This window comes from Eulemur rufifrons, chromosome 20, assembly GCF_041146395.1.
Source record: "Eulemur rufifrons isolate Redbay chromosome 20, OSU_ERuf_1, whole genome shotgun sequence".
NCBI lineage: Eukaryota > Metazoa > Chordata > Mammalia > Primates > Lemuridae > Eulemur > Eulemur rufifrons.
In genome coordinates this window covers 9,798,829-9,818,445 of record NC_091002.1, presented here as the reverse complement: position 1 = coordinate 9,818,445, position 19,617 = coordinate 9,798,829, and the positions used below count along the sequence as shown (strand labels likewise).

At 46.8% G+C, this 19,617-nt stretch overlaps 1 protein-coding gene across 1 annotated transcript in view; it reads left to right on the top strand.

The window, feature by feature from the left end:
* Nucleotides 1-12,811: 12,811 nt before the first annotated feature.
* NINL (ninein like) overlaps nucleotides 12,812-19,617 on the top strand; it is a 113,226-nt gene continuing 106,420 nt past the window's right edge. The window contains exon 1 of the mRNA XM_069496005.1: nucleotides 12,812-12,831. The gene's annotated coding sequence lies outside the window, so the exon portion shown is untranslated. The remainder of the gene's footprint in view (nucleotides 12,832-19,617) is intronic.

Sequence of the window (19,617 nt, the reverse complement as noted above, 5' to 3'; positions counted from 1 at the left end):
GTTCACACACATCTTAGATCTGGGAGCCCACGACCCAGTGGATGCTCAGTAAGTATTGCAGGAAAGCAGGTTTTTACAATTACAGAATTACTTGGTCTACTGCTTTCAAACTTCATTGCAACCTACAGTAAGAAATATTTCCATAATAACCCCTTAAACATTTATAGTGAACATTAATATATGTGTATTAAATAGTTTTATATATTTACATTTCATAAAACTTTTCCTATGTATGATGCTCAGATCTTTTTAATTCCATTCTTTTTTTTAATTAGGGAATATATGTTAATTCATTTTTGAACAATTACTACTTGCAGTACACAAGTAAAAAAAAAATAAATAAAAGGGTGAGTGGTGAAAAGCCAGTCTCGTTATCTTTTTCCCAAGGAACCAGAACCCACCTGCCCTAAAGACTGCGGCTGTCAGCAGCTTCCTGTACGTCTATATATAGAAGTAGGTGAGACTATAGAATTCAGGGAGATTTTTTTTTTTTTTTTTTTAATAAATCTTTTTTTTTTTTTTTTTGAGGCAGTGTCTCACTCTGTTGCCCAGGCTAGAGTGAGTGCCGTGGCGTCAGTCTAGCTCACAGCAACCTCAAACTCCTGGGCTTAAGGGATCCTACTGCCTCAGCCTCCCGAGTAGCTGGGACTACAGGCATGCGCCACCATGCCCGGCTAATTTTTTGTATATATATATTTTAGTTGTCCGTATAATTTCTTTCTATTTTTAGTAGAGACGGGGTCTCACTCTTGCTCAGGCTGGTCTCGAACTCCTGACCTCGAGCGATCCACCCGCCTCGGCCTCCCAGAGTGCTAGGATTACAGGCGTGAGCCACCGCGCCCGGCCCAGGGAGATTTTTTATTTCAGTTTTAGGAAACAATTCTCTTGCTAAGATAATATTTGAAAGAGAGTCATGAAGCTTTTGTTTAAGCCATTTGTGCTTGGAGCATAACATCCTTACGGTCTCATCCCTATGCATGAGACCCCTGTGACTCCTGTCAGTAAGTGTGATGATTCCATTAACTTTCCCTACACCTGTCAGTTCACTGTGAGGGCAAGGTCCGCTCAGCTGTGGAGTCCTGGCCGCCTGTCCAGCCTGGGCTAGTTGCCCTCTCCAGCTGGTGCATATCACCATCCTAGTGATTCCCTTTGCCTCTTATTGCCAGATTTCCTGTTTTCTGTGTCCTGTGTATTCCCCTTTTTGATTGACGCCCTCTTTTTGGTGGCACGCATCCTTGCATACATTCCCTATACACGTGTGTGAGAGGTAAAAGTTTTGAGATCTTAAGTGTCTGAAAATGTCTTTATTCTCTTCTCCCATCGATAGTTTAATAGCATGTATTGGATGTCATTTGCATTCAGAATTTTAAAGGCATTGGCCCATGGTCTTCTTGCAGCCCTTTATATTATATGTGGCCAGTTTCTTTTCCTCTCTTGGAACTCTTAGAACCTTATTTTTTCTCCAGTGTTTCATGCGGTTGTGCCTTGGTGAGGGTACGTTTCCAACCTGTGTACTTGGCACTCTGTGAACCCTTTCAATCAAAATCTTTTTGAGTCCTGGGGGGGATGTAATGATTTCATTGATACAATAATTGCCTCCCCTCTGTTTTTTGTTTTTCTGATTTCTCTTTCTGGAACTCCTACTGATCAGTTAGAGGTCCTACTGACCTTCCCTTTTGCTTTATTCTGTCCTATTTTTCCATCTCTGTTACTTTGTTTCAACTTTGTCTTCCATTCTTTCTTTGATTTTTTTCCCCCTACTGTCATATTTTTTTAATTTACAAGAGTTTTTTTTTTTAATTTTCTAAAGGTTCCTTTTTAAATAATATGTTTTTCTTTTATGAATGGAATATAATCTCTAAAAAAAATTTTTTTTTAAGTTTTTTGAAGAATCCACAGAATCCAGATTTCTTCCAAGTTTCTCTGATCTGTTTATTTTGGTCTATATATTCATATTAGAGGCTTTCCTCAAATGCCCATTAACCAGTTATTCATGATTAAGAGAGGAGAAATGAAAATGCTGATTGGAATCTCTTCATAAGTGGATGGACTCAGAGGTTCTTTTACTATGGAGTATCTGGGTGGGCTCTTAGTTGAGGGACCCCTGAGGTCAATGTCTCAAGGTCTTTTTCTTGGTTTGTCTGGTTTCCTAGAGAAAAATCTCCCAGACTGCAGAGTAGCGGTGTCTAGTGTCAGCACCTAGGAGCTGAGTGGGGAGGGGGTGGAAGCTGTGGTATGCAGATGGTCACCTAATCTCTCTGTTTCTGGTTATACTTGAGCCCAACTATGCCAGTCTAGAGACCCTCTTTCTTACCACATACAGAAGCATCCCGATGTCTGTTGAGTGAGAATGTGAGGTTGCGGGGGGGCGGGGGGACAGGGATCCATTTGTATCTTGAACACCTTTTACCCCATCCTGCTTAATTCAGAGGCCTCTTCCTTCTCTGGGACGACGGCAGCATCTGGTGGTGTCAGTACCTGCATCTTTGGAGGAGTCTGCTGCGTAACTCAACACTTCTCAGCTATCCCCACTGCAGGGCTAGACTTAACTTTCTTTAGGTCTTCTATCCTTTGCCGTTCGTCCATATGCTTTCCAGCTTCCAAAATTTTGTTGTGACTGATGCCTGTTTTCCTGGTTGTTGTGGGTTTGTGTGTGTGTATTTGTATGTTTAAATTCCTTTACTGCAGTTTTAGTTGAGTTTGGAGTAGAAGCTATCAGATGTGTACTTCCATCTACCACCTTGATGTGGAAGCTCTTCCGTTTTGTGTTCCATGTCAGTCAAGGCTGAGAAACTGATCCTGTGCCCAAATAGTCACCACCCACAGCTTGAGATGCTCATTTGAGGTGGAAATGTACAATATGCCTGCAGCTTATTTTTCTTTTAATTTTGTTTTGAATTATGCAACTTTCTTTTTCTCATGAAGCTCTTTGGCTTAACTCTCATGATGGTGGGTCTCCTTATCATCCTGAGTTTTTGAATTTTCAACATTGCTTGGGCATAGATGTTTATTTTGATTGACATACTTGCACAGTCTGACTAAATAGAACAGGGTCTTTAGCCAACATCAACAACTGTGTTCCTATGATCGCTTCTAAGACAGTTATACTTTCTTAGATTTCTTTATAATTATAGTCTTTCTGATGGGATACATTAGATTTCTACTTTTTTTTTTTTATTTTTTAGATTTATACTTTTAAAAAATAGACTTACTCCTGGCAATAGAACTAAAGTTTAGCCAGAATACAACTGTATTTTTTTAAACCAGTCTTCACATATGACATATACAATAATCCAATTATTTCCACTGGATTTCTTGGAAGATGTCATTGTGATTTTTTTTCTGGGAAGTCAGCCTGATAAGATCAACTCCGAAAAGTCACAGAAGATAAAATAGCTTCAGCTGCCAGACAAAGAAGGAAATGCCAAGTCAATACATAGTTCCTGTTTAAAGTCATAGTTTTTAATTTTTTTTTTTTTTTGAGACAGAATTTTACTCTGTTGCCCAGGCTGGAGGGCAGTGGTGTAATCACAGCCCACTGCAACCTCAAACTCCTAGGCTCAAGTGATCCTCCTACCTGAGCCTCCCAAGTAGCTGGGACTATAGGCATGCACCATCACACCTGGCTATTTTTAAAATTTTTTTGTAGAGACGGGGTCTTGCTTTGTTGCACAGGCTGATTTTGAACTCCTAGCCTCAAGAGCCTCAAGTGATCCTCCCACCTCAGCCTCCCAAAGTGCTGGGATTATAGGCATGAGCCACTGCACCCCAGCCAATAGTTTTGAATTCTTTCTTAAAGGAATTATATTGATCATTTTATTGAAGCTTAGAGCAAATCAGCCGGTTTAGACTCCCAGATATATGTCCTCAGCCTATTGGCATCTCTGCTCAGATGTCTAACAGACATCACCAACCTAACTGGCCCAAACGAAACTCCTGGATTTCTCTCCCGTCTGTTCTTCTGCGGTCTTCCACACCATCTCTTGACAGCAGGAACTTTGTTTTGTTCCCTTCTGTCTCCTGCACTTGGAATGATCCTGGCCCATGGTAGGTACTCAGTGAATATTTGTTGGATGAAGGAGTGATTGACTATTGCTATAAAAGTTATTTAAAATTAAACAAAATTCTTACTTCACCTCAACAAAAGGTCACTCATCAACTGGTTGGTTTTTCTTAAAATTTTACTTTTTGTTTTTTTTGCTGATATGCAAATGACAGTTCATTGTCAAATAAATGGAGCAATAGAAAATCAGTTTCCGTAATCTATTGCTGAAAAAAATATACACACACTCTAAAACACAGTGGATTAAAACAACAACAATCGTTTATCTGCAGTATCAGCTGGGGTGCTAGGTTGTCTGGAAGAATCACAGTGGTCTCACTCACATGGCTGGCAGTTCATGATGGCTGTCAGCATGAGGCCTTTGGACAGGATGGCTGCAACAACCTGACCTCTCTCGACATGGTCCTGGAGCCTCTCCATCGGGCCAGCTTGGGCTTCGTCTCTACATGGTAGCAGGGTTCCAGTAAGGAGCATTCCAAGGAGGCAACTTCGGTGTATAAATACTTTGAAGCCTAGCTTGCATGATACTTTCTAATATATCATTGGCAAGAGCTAGTCAAATAAAATAAGTTATTACACCTGTGAATGGGGCCAGTACGGCTTTGGCCACATAACTGGGCAGGGAACGGTTCCAAGAGGAAGGAGGGAAGAGAAGAAGGGAAATGTTTCCTCAAAGTGAAGAAGCAAGCTGCATTCTGGACATATTCAGACATCCCTTTATTATTTCTATTTCCATTGATATTTATGATAAGGAAATGAGCCACTGAACTCATTTTCTCATCTAATAATAGAACTGCAGCTCTACAGTTCGGTTACTTCATTTTATACCAGTGATTTTTATTTGAATCACTAGGCACTTTGAGAAGTCTAAGAAAAGTGATGAACCTTCTTCCTCCCAAAGTTAATCTATTCACGTACTCAAAAAATTTACGTATTATTTCAGGAGCCCACAGAACCCCACAAGTCCATCCATAGACCCCTCTATGAAATAAAACCCTGGTTTATTTCTTGGCGTCTGTCACCCTTATTACACTTGGTGAGTTTTTAATAATTAGGGATGTCTCATGTTTTTGTACATCTCCTAAGCTTGAAATCTGTGCTTGAAAATACAATAAAGTAAATACAATAACAGTTAATAAAAGACACTTTGAAAACCACACAGACAGGGCTTACTGAGTGTCCAACAGATGTCATTAAAATAAGATGTTGGCATTGCTCCTCTAAAAACAGCTCCGTTGTTATGTTCAGCTCCCCGGAAGGACCAATTCTTGGGAGTTCAGTGGGTTGACTCCTCCCTCTAGGAATGGTTAGCAGCACGAAGCCAAAGGTAGCAACAGTGGATATACTCAGTGCAGACTGAGGTTGCCATCAATCAAGAGGTTTTGCATTGACTAAAAATGTTAATTTTCAAAGGATCTTTAGACATTTCCTGACACTCTCACTGTGCAAATGAGGAAACCGAAGCCCTGCTTGGCAAAACTATTCGCTCGAGTGCCTGCAGTGGTAAAGGCTGGGCCACGCCAGCCCTCCTGTGTCCAAGTCTGCCGAATCCTGCCCCGGCCAATGTTAACTCCCCAGGGAAGTGTCAGAGACTGTGGCAGATTAAAACCACCCAAGATCACATATGGAACACCAGGTAGACGTGAAAACTACACAACAACTTAATAGGGAACATGAGTGTGCTGATGACATTGGGATTTAATCAGAATGAACTTTTCTGTCACCTGCTGTTCCTTTAACATCTACTCAGTGAGGACGCGGTCTCCCTGTCAAGGGATGGAACCTAGATGAAAACTCCAGCCTTTTCTGCTCATTCCTGGGAAATAGTCCTGTGTTCATAAATCATAAGCACAGTCTTGATTGCAAAGTGTGAAGGATGAGTCCACACTTTAATCTTTATTCAAGGGTAGGATGCCCAGCAGAGTAGAAACCCTGCCTGTCCTCTCACACAACCACTGACTGGGGCCTTTCTGTGTGGATGAAAGATGGCTGGCTTCTTTCTTTCTTTGCTCATCTTGCAATCCATGCTCATTTCCTTGCAAGTTGGGGAAGAGGTAGAAGGGTGGGCAGGGGAATTCTCACCTGGCCGGGGCCTGCTCCTGTCCTGAGTTGGCTCCACAGCCTCCAGGCTGACCTGCCTATCTGGTGGGCACCTTTGGAGGCCCTTTTAAGGTCCTTGCTGGGGACAGGCACAGTGGCTCATGCCTGTAATCCCAGCACTTTGGGAGGCCAAGGCAGGAGGATTGCTTGAGACCAGGAGTTCAAGACCAGCCTGGGTAACATAGTGAGACCTTGTCTCTACAAAAAAATTTTAAATGTAATTATTTTTTTTAAAAAGTTTCCTGTTGGATCTCTCCAACTGCAGCTTAGTTTTTTCAGCCCTGGGGCTTGGGCAGGCCTCTCACCAGTGGGACTCCCTGTCTCCCAGGCAGGCCTCCTGGGAAGGACTCTCTCCCATGTCCCTGCCCATTATAGATGAGAATCGAGTTCCAGTCTACCTGTATCCTCCACTGGCCCTGACGCCCCTGCCACAGGTCCCTTGAACTTTCATGCTTTCTGCAGGAAATGCATGTCAACTGACTCTCTGAGTTTTACCACTGGGTCCTACTCTCTAGGTTTGAGGCGAAGGAGGTAGTTTCCCTGACACCCACCAAGGGAATGGGACCCTTGGGTTGCAGTAGCTCTCTCCAAAGAAATCCCGTAAATTCCTTTCCTCCTTCTCCACTCTGTTATATTCTTCAAATGGATGAGGGAGTTCAAAAGTCAGGAAACAAGTTCTTCATTAACTACTTTGGAAACTCCGCCAGCAAGTCTCACACTAACTTTGGTGCCTGGTCTCTACTGATTTTGGCCAAAGTTTCAGACTGCAGGTCTGCAGGAGTTTCCAGAGGGCATCTTCAATAAGCCACTGCCTTCTCTGTCTTCATTATTTGACTGACCTGGCCCCAGTCACCCAACGTGGGGTTCTCCCACTTCTCTCTGGCCTCTAGGAGCTTCTGGAGTGTTTAGAAGAATTCCTCATGTCTGGAAAATGGGTAGTGATGCTTCTGACACTCAGCTCTGCAGGCAGTCAGAGCTGCACAGTTGCCTGAGGACACAGTGGGTGAGAGAGGGAGGTGGGCACCCCCATCAGCCTGCTTTAAGCAACCTAAGGAACTTACATGTAATGACTGTGAGGCTTAAAGTAAAATAAGAGACCCGGATATCCTTTAATAATCATGGGGAAGACTGCTCATTAGTTGAGCCCAATATCCCCTTTTTTGCTCCTGTGGTGTTGGTTACTCTGAATAAGGGCTCTCTATGGCGCCGCAGTGTGCTGACATTCCGAATCCCACTCCTTTACTTCCACGAACACACTGAGGGTTTTCATTGACATGCTCCAAAATGGGCAGAATCAACCCAAGCAGTGTCTTCATATTTTCCCTTTATCTTCTGACTGGGAGATTGGGAGTAGATGCTAAGGAGAAGAGTGTGAAACATGCAGAGTGAAAATGCTGAATTGGGGTCTGCTCTGAAGCCCGAGTGTACCGCCCATGGTGACAGAATCACCCTCTCTGGGTGGAGGGAAACAGTAGAGAGAATCAATGCAGGATATTCCTCAAATTTTCCAAGTGAAAACAGAGCCCAGATATTCTAACAAGATTGTACCCCCCTCAGCTGACCTCTCACCTGGCCCCGTCCCGAGCCCTGCCATGTTCTCTGGCTACTCGACTACCCAAAAAGAAATCACAAAATACCTAGCTCTCACATAGCTCATCAGGGAAGTTCACCTGTCAGATACTATGGGCAGGAAATCAAGAAGTCACTCAAACCATGTCAGGGCAAAGAAGATTCCAAGGGGCCCGTGGAAACAGACTACGGTCCCTTTCCTTTTCTTCCCCCAAAAGGAAAAAGAGAAGCAAAAATACAAAGAACCAAACCTAGAAGAAAATACAGCCCAAGGAATAAAAAGAAACTTCCCGTGAGTGCAGCACACTCTACAATACCTTAAGAATATAATGTTAGTTCGTAAACAGGAGCTCAGGGACAAATTGACAAACAGTATGAGATAGAGGGAGATCTATGGACCTGAGGAAAGGAAGTGAAGACCAAAGCTAGATCATTACAAAAGTAATCAATAATTAAAAGGCAACAAAGTTTAAATAGAAAGTAGAGAGGCACAAGTAGAAGCAAGAAGGACAGCGATGAGGATATCCCACAGGCTAGAGATGATGGCAGCGTGGGTTACAATGGCCACGATGGGATATGGATAGGATCCCGAAACTGGGGGAAAAAGGTGGCATTAGTGAAAAAACCGGTAAAATTTGAATAATGTCTTTAGTAAATAGTTATTTGCTAATGTTAAATTCCTGGTTTTAAGAACTGTACTGTGGGTATGTGAGATGCTAATGTTAGGGGAACCTGAGAAGGATACAGAAACTGTCTGTACTACTATTGCAAGTTTTCTGTACATAGGACGTTAATTCAAAATAAAAAAGTTTTTAAAAAGAAGAGCCATCAGGATGTGATGATGTATCAAATGTAGGGTACAAGAGAGATAGTCAAGATTGCCTCAAAGGTTCTTTCCTATACAAGTGAAACCAGAATCTCTGAGGGTAGGACTCAGGCCCTGTATTTTAAATTTTTAAATAGTCAAGGTGGAGGACAAGTAGTCTCTGTACTTCTCTCTGATGAGGAGCCACTGCATTAGCTCATTTAAATTTAGCATACTCCTCTGCAATGGATATTTTTTATATTTCCATTTTACAGGTGAGAAAATTTAGGATCTTCCATCCAAGTACTAACCAGGTCCGACCCTGCTTAGCTTCTGAGATCAGACAAGATTGGGTGCGTTCAGGGTGGTATGGCCATAGATAAAAATTGAGGATTTCAGAGGTTAAATGACTGGGTGTTCCACAGTCAAACAGCCAGTAAATTCCCTCTGAGTCACATCTTCTGACACCAAATTCATTCTCTGACTGCTGAATGAAAGCACAAGTGGACCATAAGGAGCACTGGAGAAAAGACATTCTTTGCAACTCACACTGCCCACATGGTTCTGTGCACCCCCGGGAATTTAGGATTACAGACTGGAGTCAATCAGGGCCTTGCCTATGTGTCCCCTGTTGGACCACCTCTGCGCAGTGTGTCCTGCCACTGTGCCCCTTACTGGCTGCAGTGGGTCCTGGGCACAGCAGAAGGGACCCAGCTCATTCACAGCAAGTCAGGGAAACCTCTCAGCCCAGAGCAGGGAGTGAGCGCCTCTTATCTGACCCCCAGGTTGCCTTTTACTCCTCCTGGGGTTTGCCACTTGGGGGCACTTGCCCTTGGTCCTTCCCTGTTTCCCCAGAGCCTACCCTTCCTCCTGATTCCTCCTCCCCACTAGGCTTTGTGCCTCATCCTCCCAGCCTGTAAAGAAGTCCCTTCCTCAGGCTAGACTGCACTCAGTTCATTTTGTAATTCTGACTTACTAAGCTAACAAGATTCCCTCTCCACATCTGGAATGAAAGGAAGGTGCCAAGCAGGGCGCCACTGAAGGAGAAGGCTCTGAGCAGCCTACCCGATGGATTCCGGATTCCGCAAACACAAACAGAACGCCTGCTGGAGTAGAGGGACCCTTGCCCACAAGAAGCTCAAAAACTGGTAGAAGAGCAAATTAGTAAAGTGGTGATCAAAGGCAAGAGGGATACAAGTCTTGCTAAAAGTGGACATGGCTGTCCTGGGATGACAGAGGAAAGGGAGCAGACACACATGGTGGGGGAGTTTCTGTGCCGAGTGAGGGGTGACTGGGCACTGGCACAGCCTTGGGGGAAAAGAGCCCAAGCCCAGGATCTGCCTCACTTTGAGAAGGACTCTGAGAAGGCCCGTATGGCCTATGGGCTGGGTGAGAAGCCTGGTGGTGGGAGATGAGGCTGGAAAGGGGGCAGGGCTGGTCTGGAAGGAAGGAGCCCTCAGAGGTCTTTGAGGTGAGCTGGCAACGCAGATATAGACATAGGTTTTAAAACGTGCACCTGGCTGCTGCCTGGGGCAAGCTGAAGTTTAGCAATCCTCCTGCTGTGCTCTCGGGAGGGATCCTGAGGGCCCAACACAGGGGCTAGGGGTGTGTGGCTGAGATCTGAGAGAGAGAGAACATGGAACTTGGCAACCGACTAAATATTTGGAGGAGATGGAAGGAAATATACAGAGGAGATGGAAGGGCCATGGGCTTCACCAAGATGGTGACTTCACTTGGAGAGGAAGAGTGCTTCAGGGAAAAGAGCAGTGTTTCAGTGTGAGACCTGTTTGCCAGGCGAGTGTGAACTGTTGTGGGCCACGGAAGTGGACTATCCAGTGGCAGCTGGATGTTTGAGCCTTTAGGAGCAGAAGAGGGTGAGTGAGAACCAGAGTGAGAACGGGGCTAGAAACATAGAGGAAGGCACAGTCAGCACTTGGCTAGTGACTTCAGACAGGGGAGCAGGTTGGAATCACCCTGGAGACTAGGCAAGGAGGGCACAAAGCCAACTCCAGAGCCCTGTGACAAAAATAATTTACGGAAGGGGAAGTGAAGCCCACACGGGAGTATTGAGAAGGAGCAGGCAGAGAGTGGAGAGGACAGCCCTGGGAGCCCAGTGGGCTGTGCATGCCCCAGAGCCTCAAAGATAAGGAATGAAGATAAACGACTTGATTTGGTCACTGAGAGGTCCAGGGGTCATTGGCTCCCTGTCGAGAACAGTTTCATTGCAGTGTGGGGAGGCAGAGGAGGAGTCCGCTGAGGTGGGGAGTGTGCTCATTTCAGTTCTGGAGAGTAGTCAGACTTGGGGACTGTGGACAAGAGCAGCCTTCCAGGACCAAAGTGGCCTACAGTATGGAGTGGGATACAATGGTGACCAGCTGGCAGGATTTTAAGAGAGAGCAGCAGGCCGGGCGCGGTGGCTCACGCCTGTAATCCTAGCACTCTGGGAGGCCGAGGTGGGCGGATCGTTTGAGCTCAGGAGTTCGAGACCAGCCTGAGCAAGAGTGAGACCCCATCTCTACTAAAAATAGAAAGAAATTATATGGACAGCTAAAAATATATATAGAAAAAATTAGCCGGGCATGGTGGTGCATGCCTGTAGTCCCAGCTACTTGGGAGGCTGAGACAGGAGGATCCCTTGAGCCCAGGAGTTTGAGGTTGCTGTGAGCTAGGCTGACGCCATGGCACTCACTCTAGCCTGGGCAACAGAGTGAGACTCTGTCTCAAAAAAAAAAAAAAAGAGAGAGCAGCAGATGACTTGAAAGACCTCAGTGACACCAAATGTGCACAGCAGAAGAAGGAGGATGCCCCAGGTCTTGGCTCAGCAGCCAGCCAGCACCAGTGCAGGTTCTGGGTCAGACCGTGGTGCCTGGGAGCTATATGAATTACAGCAAGTTGTTTAACTTCTTAAGCTTCATTTTCCTCTTTTGTAAAATGAAAAAGGTGTGACTATGGCCTAGGATTGATGTGAGAATTAAAATGAGGGCAGACGTAGAAAGAACCCAGCACAAAATTAGTAATTGTGGCCGCCGAGGCCAAAATCTTGTAGTCACCCTTGACTTCTTTCTCTCTCCCACAAACCACAATCTGGAGGCACATCCTGCCTGCTGGACCCCCCAAATATCACATATCCCAAATCTGACCACTTCTCACCACCCCCACCCTGGTCCCTGTCACTCTGCCTTTCAGCCTGCTGGCTGCTGTGGCTTCCTAAGGGTCCCCTGAATTCTCCCTTTCCCTCCCACAGGTCTCCAAGCTACTCATGCTCAGAATGGAAGGCAAGCCCTGGCGAGGGCGGCAGGGCCCTGCAGCCTCCCGCCCACCTCTGCCTTCCCTCTGAGCTTACAACCCCCACACTCCTCACCCACCCTTCCAGGCCACCCCCAGACTCCCTGCAGCCTCCAGCCCCGGGCCGGCCTCCTGCACGCCCAACCCCCTCTCCTGTGGGTTTTAAGTTTTAAAATTGTCTTCCAAGTGTAAACTTCATAAAGGGCAGAGAATTTTTGCTCCCCTCTTGTCACTGCTGTGTTCTCAGCCCCTATGACAATGCCCAGCACTAGTAGGTGCTGCATAAACATACGCAGCTTGGATATCCCTTATCGGAAATGCTTGGGGACCAGAAGTGTTTCTGACTTCGGATTTTTTCTGATTTGGAATATTTGCATATGGTTGGGCATCCCCAGTCTGAAAATCCAAAATCAGAAATGCTCCAATGAGCATTGTTTTTCTTTTTCTTTTTAAAAATGTTTTAATGTATTTTTTAATTCACTAAAATCCAACTACAAACAAGATGAGCATTTCTTTTGAGCATCATGTCTGTGCTCAAAAAGTTTCGGATTTTGTAGCATTTTGGATTTCAGATTTTTGGATTAGGGTTGCTCAACGTCTATCGTTTGAATGTATGCTGGAAAGATGAGAACCTAAGTTTTATGTCTCCCAGTTTCCTCAATTGCGGATTTGGGGTATTAACCCTGACTGGCTGGCTTCTCGGGTTGCTCCGCGAAGATGCTAGACCAAGAGTTAGCTAGTGCACAGCCAAGCCCCGCAGAGCACACGCCCCTGGAGAGATCAGCTAGGGAAGCTGCAACGCGCCGGGGCCTCCCCAGGGCTGCGGAGACGTCCCCGCGCCGCCCCTCCCCCCGCGCCGCGCCCCGCCCCCCGGGCGCCGGGAGGACGGGGGGAGGGGGCGGTGCCTGGAGGCCGGGAGGACCGCGGCGCCGCAGACACCCACACAAAGAGCGGCGGGCGGGACGGGACCGGCCCACCCCACGGACGGAGCGGGACGCCCACTGCCCAGGTGGGCGCGCGCGGGCCGGGAGGCCGGGGAGGGCGGCGCGCTTCTCGCGGGGCTGTGGCCCAGGGGTCGGCTGTGGGGACCGAGGTCCGGGGCCCCGCGACTGTGCGTAGGCGGGATGGGGCCGCCTGCTCCCGGGGCCCACCCCGGGCCTCCCCAGACCCGCCCCCAGGAGCGCGGCCGAGGGGGCTTCTCGGGGTTGGGGCGAAGGCTCGGTAAGTCTAATGTAGCGTCCTGCTTTTCGTCACCCTCGGGGCCGGGAGGGGGTGGTCGCCCCTCTAATATAGCGTACTCGTGGGAGCCTGCTGCCCGACCAAACCTTTAAAAACCAGGTCTTAACCGACGACGACGGTTTCCGCAGCGCCGGGCGCTTTGGAATAGCCCCTTTACTGAGCGGACCTTTAACTCCGGGCGTGCGGTCCAGTGTCGGGTGGAGGGCTGCGGTTCCGACTGTAATGAGGTTAAACGGCTGGGCACGACCGGACCGCCCTGGGTATCCGCCGCGCTGACTGTCCTCCGAGACTTCCGCTGCTGCCCGCGAGGGGCCTTGGCTCCGGGTCCCCCCTCTGCCAAGTACTGCCTTCACGCTGCCGCTGTGCTCTGCAGGACCGCGGGCACCTTTCCCCTCAGCTGCTGCTGGCGTCGAGTTTTCCGCAGGATTCTCTCCTGCAAATGTGGTTGCGTCCCGCTGCAGAGCACTCACCGGCTGCTTTTTGTTGTATTTCGTCGTTACCTGGTTTGCACTTGAGAAGATCCTTTGAAATGAGAACGCCAGTCTCCGGGGCGGAGCAGTCCGTTGCAAGTCTTATCTGCCGAAGTCGTTTTGCAGAATCACCGCTTTCCTCCAGTTAGTGCGCGCAGTCTAGATCCCACGTGGGAGGCTGTCTTACCTTCCGGATGTTTCGGGCGCACAAGTCGTGCCCTTGTATTAATGCCCCATTGCTAGAAGCTCCGTGTAGGGCTGTGTGTTTGTGCACGGCGGGCTTGAGGAAGGGTCGCTTGGTTTCTTTCTGCCCCTCAAAACTGACGCCAAGCTTTGGAACCAGGGAGGAGGTTCGGGGAAGACCGGTAAACTGGAGGGGTCAAGCTGTGCTCGAGGTCAGTATCGGGAGGGATTAGAGTGATGGTGAGTGTTGTCTTAGAGGCCTTTGCTGTGATTTACAGGTTTTTCACTTTGGATTTATGATACTTTTAAAAGTAGAAAAAAAATTTAAAAGTTGATAGTTAATACAGATCTGTTAAACAGAACACTAAGTCAGCAGCCTAGCAGTTTTATGAACTGTGTGCAAGAATGTGTGATATTAAAAGGAAAATTCTCAGGCTGTTACGGAAGCAGTCTACTTACCCCTCCTGTCCCTTTTCTGTTTGATGTATACATCATCTATTAATGGTTTAAACTATTACAGACTAATCTGGTCTCTACTGGCAAATAAAAGTGGGATGTGTGTGTTTATATAAAGTTCAGGTTTGATAAAAAATTAGAGGATAGTAGCTTTTTTGCAGAATGAGAAAGCGGCAAGCCTTGTCCGAGGAACTTGAACTTCACATAACATTTAACACCATCAAATTAGAGAACACTTTAAAGAGGAAAAATTAGGATTTAAAAAAAATTAATTAAGGAGTTTATGTAAACTTTGATGGAAAACCGTTTTCCCTAACTCCTATTTACCACTATACACTGTGATTTGCAGAGCTGCTCAGAGGTGGATGGATTGACATGGTCATTTGCTAACAGCATGTTGACATCCATTGGTGTGTCCTTTGTTCTGCATCCTTAAGTACGTTTGGTGGTGGAAAATAGAATAACAAGAGTGACAGAGTTCTAACTGTTGTAAGTGTCCAGACCTTCTCCTTTTGTGGTGAGTGGGTTTAGATGCTGGCTGGTGGATGGTTCTTTTTAAAATTTTTTTAAGATGGCACAAGTGGCAGTTGAGACTTAGGGCATGTGAGGATTCCCTCTGAGCGCATTCTTTCTACCTTGGATCTTGCTGTGAGCAAGTGGCTGCTAGGTATGTCTCTTCTTCCCTGACTCAAGAAAGATTTGGAAGCAGGAGGCAAAAACAGAAGCAGTAGCCTGGCCTCACACCTGAACTGAAATTGTCAGAGGGGGAGTCAGGAAAGTGGAGAGACTCCCTGGTTGGAGGGATAGTGTCATCCAGCCTGGAAGGGCATTTCCAGCAGTGTGGCCACTTTGCTGTTCAATTTCTTGGTTATTCCATGCAAAGTTGAGCAGCAGTGGACATAACTGAACTCCAGGTTTGACTTTAGCTTAGTCCTTGGCTTTAAGTACGAATTAGAAATTCAGGCTCAAGGGCAGAGATTTGGTTAATCACAAGCAGGAAGCCAAAACTTTGGGTCAGATGCTGCCTGGAGCTCTTTGGAAGAGGGCTTTCCTTCCCCATCCTTGAGCCTCCTGTATTCTGACTGTTGTTGTTTGTGAATCCACAGGGGTCCACAGGGACCTTTTATGGCACAGAGGAATTTTTAGGAGCATGGCTTGTATTTTGATCCTCTTATGCATCTGGTGTTGTCTGGTTGTACTTTCCTCTCTCTCAACCTGGGTTGTCCTTCCTCAGACTTCAGAAGGGTGGTGGTGACCCCCAGGTGAAGCTGCTTCTTTCCTCAAGACTGGTGTATAGTCTCCCTTGAGTTAAAATCATTTGTTAGTTTCTCAAATAAACCAAAGCCCTCCAGTACTTCTGATGCCCTCAAGTTTGAGAAGCTCTGGTATATACCAGTTTTTGCTCATTGATTGTTATTTTGTATCCCATAATAGGAAACTGGCAATTTATTTGGTAATGTGGCACATCCTCTCATAACCCAGTTACCTTATTTTGAGATCAGCTTTGTTGAGCGAGTAATGATTTTGGTTAGTTGGAGTTTCCCAGAGTGGTCATCATTTATTGTTACTGTTAAAGATCTGAGGGGAAATCATTCTTCAAAATCTCTAGATTTATAAGCCTCCAATAGAGAATTTTACATTTGTAACTGTACATCAGTTAGGATGTTTTAGCTGCCAGTGATGGAAAACCCAAGTATGGTTTAAACAAGCAGGGAGGTCCCAGAAGAAAAGTCCAGGGCTTCAGTATGGACGGCTCCAGGGCTGAACTAGCCTTTGGAGACCCAGGTGGCTTCTCTTCTGTGCACAGCGTCTCACGAGAGGTTGGCTTCCGTGGCTCCCTTAAGTAGGAGGAGTAACACTGGTGCCTCCAGCCAGGCTGGGTGGAGCCACAGGCGGAGTCACGGGTCATTTGAATCAGTCCCCCAGAAGTGGGGCAGGCACTTGCCTGGTGCCCCTCCCCAGAGGCAGGGTGGCCTGGGGCTGGAGGAGGGCAGGCTTTAGGTGCCCAGTCAGTGGAGGGCTGTGTGGGCTTCGCCACACAGGTAGCAGGTCACCTCTACCAGGTCCCCGCACATGGCTTTGTGTGCTGGTCGTGGCTGTCAGAAATAGAGCCCAGGTCTCTTGTTTTAAAATTTGAATGAGCATTCAGTACGTACCAGGCACTGTTCTCAGTGCTTTTGGTAAATTCTTTCATGAAGTGCTCACAGCAGTTGGGCAAGGACGTCCTGCTGCCCCCGTCTCACAGACGGGGAGCTGGAGGGTCAGAGAGGTTAATAACACGCCCAAGGACACATGGGAGGTCAGGGGTGCCCTGGTCCAGACAGGCTCTCTGCAGATTCCACACCCCCCACTACGCCCCCCACTAGGCTGTGTGATCTCCCAGCATGGTGGGGTTTCCACCAGACACTCACTGCCTCAGAGAGACTAGATGATTTCTTTACCTTAGAAAGAAAGTCGTGTGTTTTCAGCGTGGTAATCAACTGTGATTAATGGGATCCCATCTGCACATGCTAGGCAAGGAGCAATATGGGAATTATTAACTCAAACTCCAATTTTATTTTGTTTTATTTTTTTGCTTAAGCTTTACTGCTCAGTCAAATTTCATTGTTAAGCAAGAGTATTGATGACTTAATGAATTGTCCTTGGCTTCTCATGGGCTTTGTGTGTGTGTACCTGCCCACTGAAATACCCTTTTAGAGAGGAGTCTGCTGCTGGGATCAGGATGGTGACAAGCCCTGAGCCTCTGCCAGCCCCATCTCCCTTGGGGTCACAGATGGCATCATACCACAGACAGGAGAACCAGCTTCAAACAATATAATGAAACATTTACTGATGATAGTTTTAGTTTTAAGAGCACAGGAATGTAGTAAATAATTATAAATTATTTAAAAATCAACAGGGAATCTGCTCAGTCTAGACTCAGTGAGATGGTGTCACAGCCTCAGGAGAGCTCCTTGTATCCAGAATGTCTCTTCCTGCCCTGTACTCAGGTGGCCCGAGGAGGGACCTGCTGTACTGTCTGGCCATGTGGCCTTGGGGCTTCCAGCTGTGTTCCTGGAGGAGGGCAAAACTAGGCAGATAAAAATGGGCAGCACACCAGTCCCCCAACGTGGGAGAGATGACAGGACCTTGAACAGGCTCCGCGTGAAACTGAGGACTCCCTGTCTGTGATAACAAGGAAGGTGGCGCCTTCTGCTCCAGGATTCCTGAGGGAGGCTGCAGCTTGGCCAGTTAGCTCCCTGGGTTCAGGTGACCTTTTTCTGCTCTCCATGGACCTAAAGGAAGGGAAGTGACAGGTTGAGTTTTCCTCTCGGACTCTAGCCAGGGTCAGAAATATGGATGCCTGATTTCTGAACCCCACAGTCTATGATACTGGCATAGTTACTGGTCATTTCATTTCTGGAAGTGCTCCCTCAGGAAACTGCCTCCAGCGGGGTGTTTGCAGGGTTGGGACTGAAGTGGACACGGTCTACAGCCTACATAATTCAAGACCAGCCAGGCCTATCGCTATGGCAAAGTCTAAAAACACAGTTGATGGTTGTAGGCTGCCATGTGGCTTTGAAATGAAGCAGTTCTTGATATATGTTAAGTTCCTATTGAATTTTCATTATTTCCAACTGTAGAGGTAAATCGAGACTCTGATATTTGTAGATTTTACCACTTAAAATTCACAATAGAGGGGACTGCCCTGCTCTGGACAGACAGCACCTTAACCAGCAGGGCCTCCTGATGAGATGCACTGAGAAGGACACAGCTCGCCCCAGGGTGTTCCTGCCAGCCCTGCTGTCCCCTGGACCTAATTGTGTAGAGACACCAGACAGACTCTGTGGGACATTCTATTAATACAAAATACCTGGCCTGTATACTCTTAAAAAATTCCAAGGTTAGAAACATGAAGAAAGACTGAGGAACTTTTCCCATTTAAAGGAGACCACAGGGACAGGACAGCTGCATACAGTGCTCGGCCCTGGATTGGCACCTGGACCGGGTTGAAGAGATAGCTGTCCTGGACACTGTTGGGACGGTAGATGACACTTGAATGTGAGGGGTGGGCTAGATGATAGTATTGTATCAAATTTCCCACGTTTGATGACTGTCTCTTTGAGTTTGGTAAATACATATTGAAGTATTTAGGAACACAGGGGTACAAGCTGCCACTAAATCTCAAATGGGGAGATGGAAGAGAGAGAAAAAATGGTAGAATGGGCAAAGTGAAAACAGTTGATGAAGCCAGCCGGGTAAGGGGGTATTCAAGAATTCTTTGTATTCTTACGATTTTCAGTGCATTTTTTTGTTTGTTTTAGAGACAGGGTCTTGCTCTGTCACCCTGGCTGGAGTGCAGTGGCATGATCCTAGCTCACTGCAACCTCGAACTCCTGGGCTCAAGCAATACCTTGGCCTCCCGAGTTGCTGGGTTTGCAGGCATGAGTCACTGTACCCGGCTGACAGAAGTTTTTGTTTTTTGTCGTTTGTCTTAGAATCAGTGGCATCTTGGATTTGATGAAATACGGTATTTTTCTCCGGCTCCATTATCCAAAGAAGTGGGGAAAAAAGAAGACCGTCCTTTTAGTAACTTAGTATATGAAGTTTTTTCTGCTCCTCATGCCCACGTCTGCACTCCAGGCCAGATACTGCCTGGCTCAATTCCTTGCGTCTGGTAGATATTTCAGACTCAGCATTTTCCAGACTGAATTTCTGTCTTCACCTCCACCACACCAACCTGCTCTTCGTCTGTGCTTCCTGCCTCAGGGGCAGAAACTGATTTTTAGGCAGTGATGGTCCAAAATGTCCAATGGGAGGCCCTCAGGGACCCGTCCAGGACCAGGACTCTGCCCTTAAAGTGGGGCATGCACAAGGGAGATGGGGTGGGCACGCCTCGGTGCGGATACTGGTTTGAACTCTGCTTATTTCTTGAAATGACTTTGGGATCCAATTATCTGTGCTTCATTTTCCTCATTTGTCAAGTGAGTGAGAATGGTTTTCCCAAGTCAGTTAAGATAATGAACGAGGCAACTTAGGGTGCCATAAAGTTCTGAAATTCTGTGACTTCAAATAGGAGGATCTTTGAAAAAGTCATTTATACTGGAGTCATTCAAATAATGGATGCCCATTAAGCAACCAGCTCTGAGCTCAGGTGTCAGAGAAGGACAGGCGGGGTCGGCTTCTCCACTTCCCGACTCCCAGCACTTCCTCCCAATTTCTTGCCTGTGCTGGTGGCAGCTTCTGAGTGATTTTACTCTGAATGTTTGCAAGGAATTTATTCCTTACCACCACGAACAGGTACGTTGTATAGAAAGTCCAGTGGCCTGATAGCTCTGGGGCTCCATCTGCTGCAGGGTCCTGAGTCAAGGCAGAGTTGGAAACTTGTCAGATCTCCTGAGACCTTGAATCCTGCATATGTTAGACTTAGAAATGGTTCCATCCTAAGTCTTTTTAAGTGTTACGTA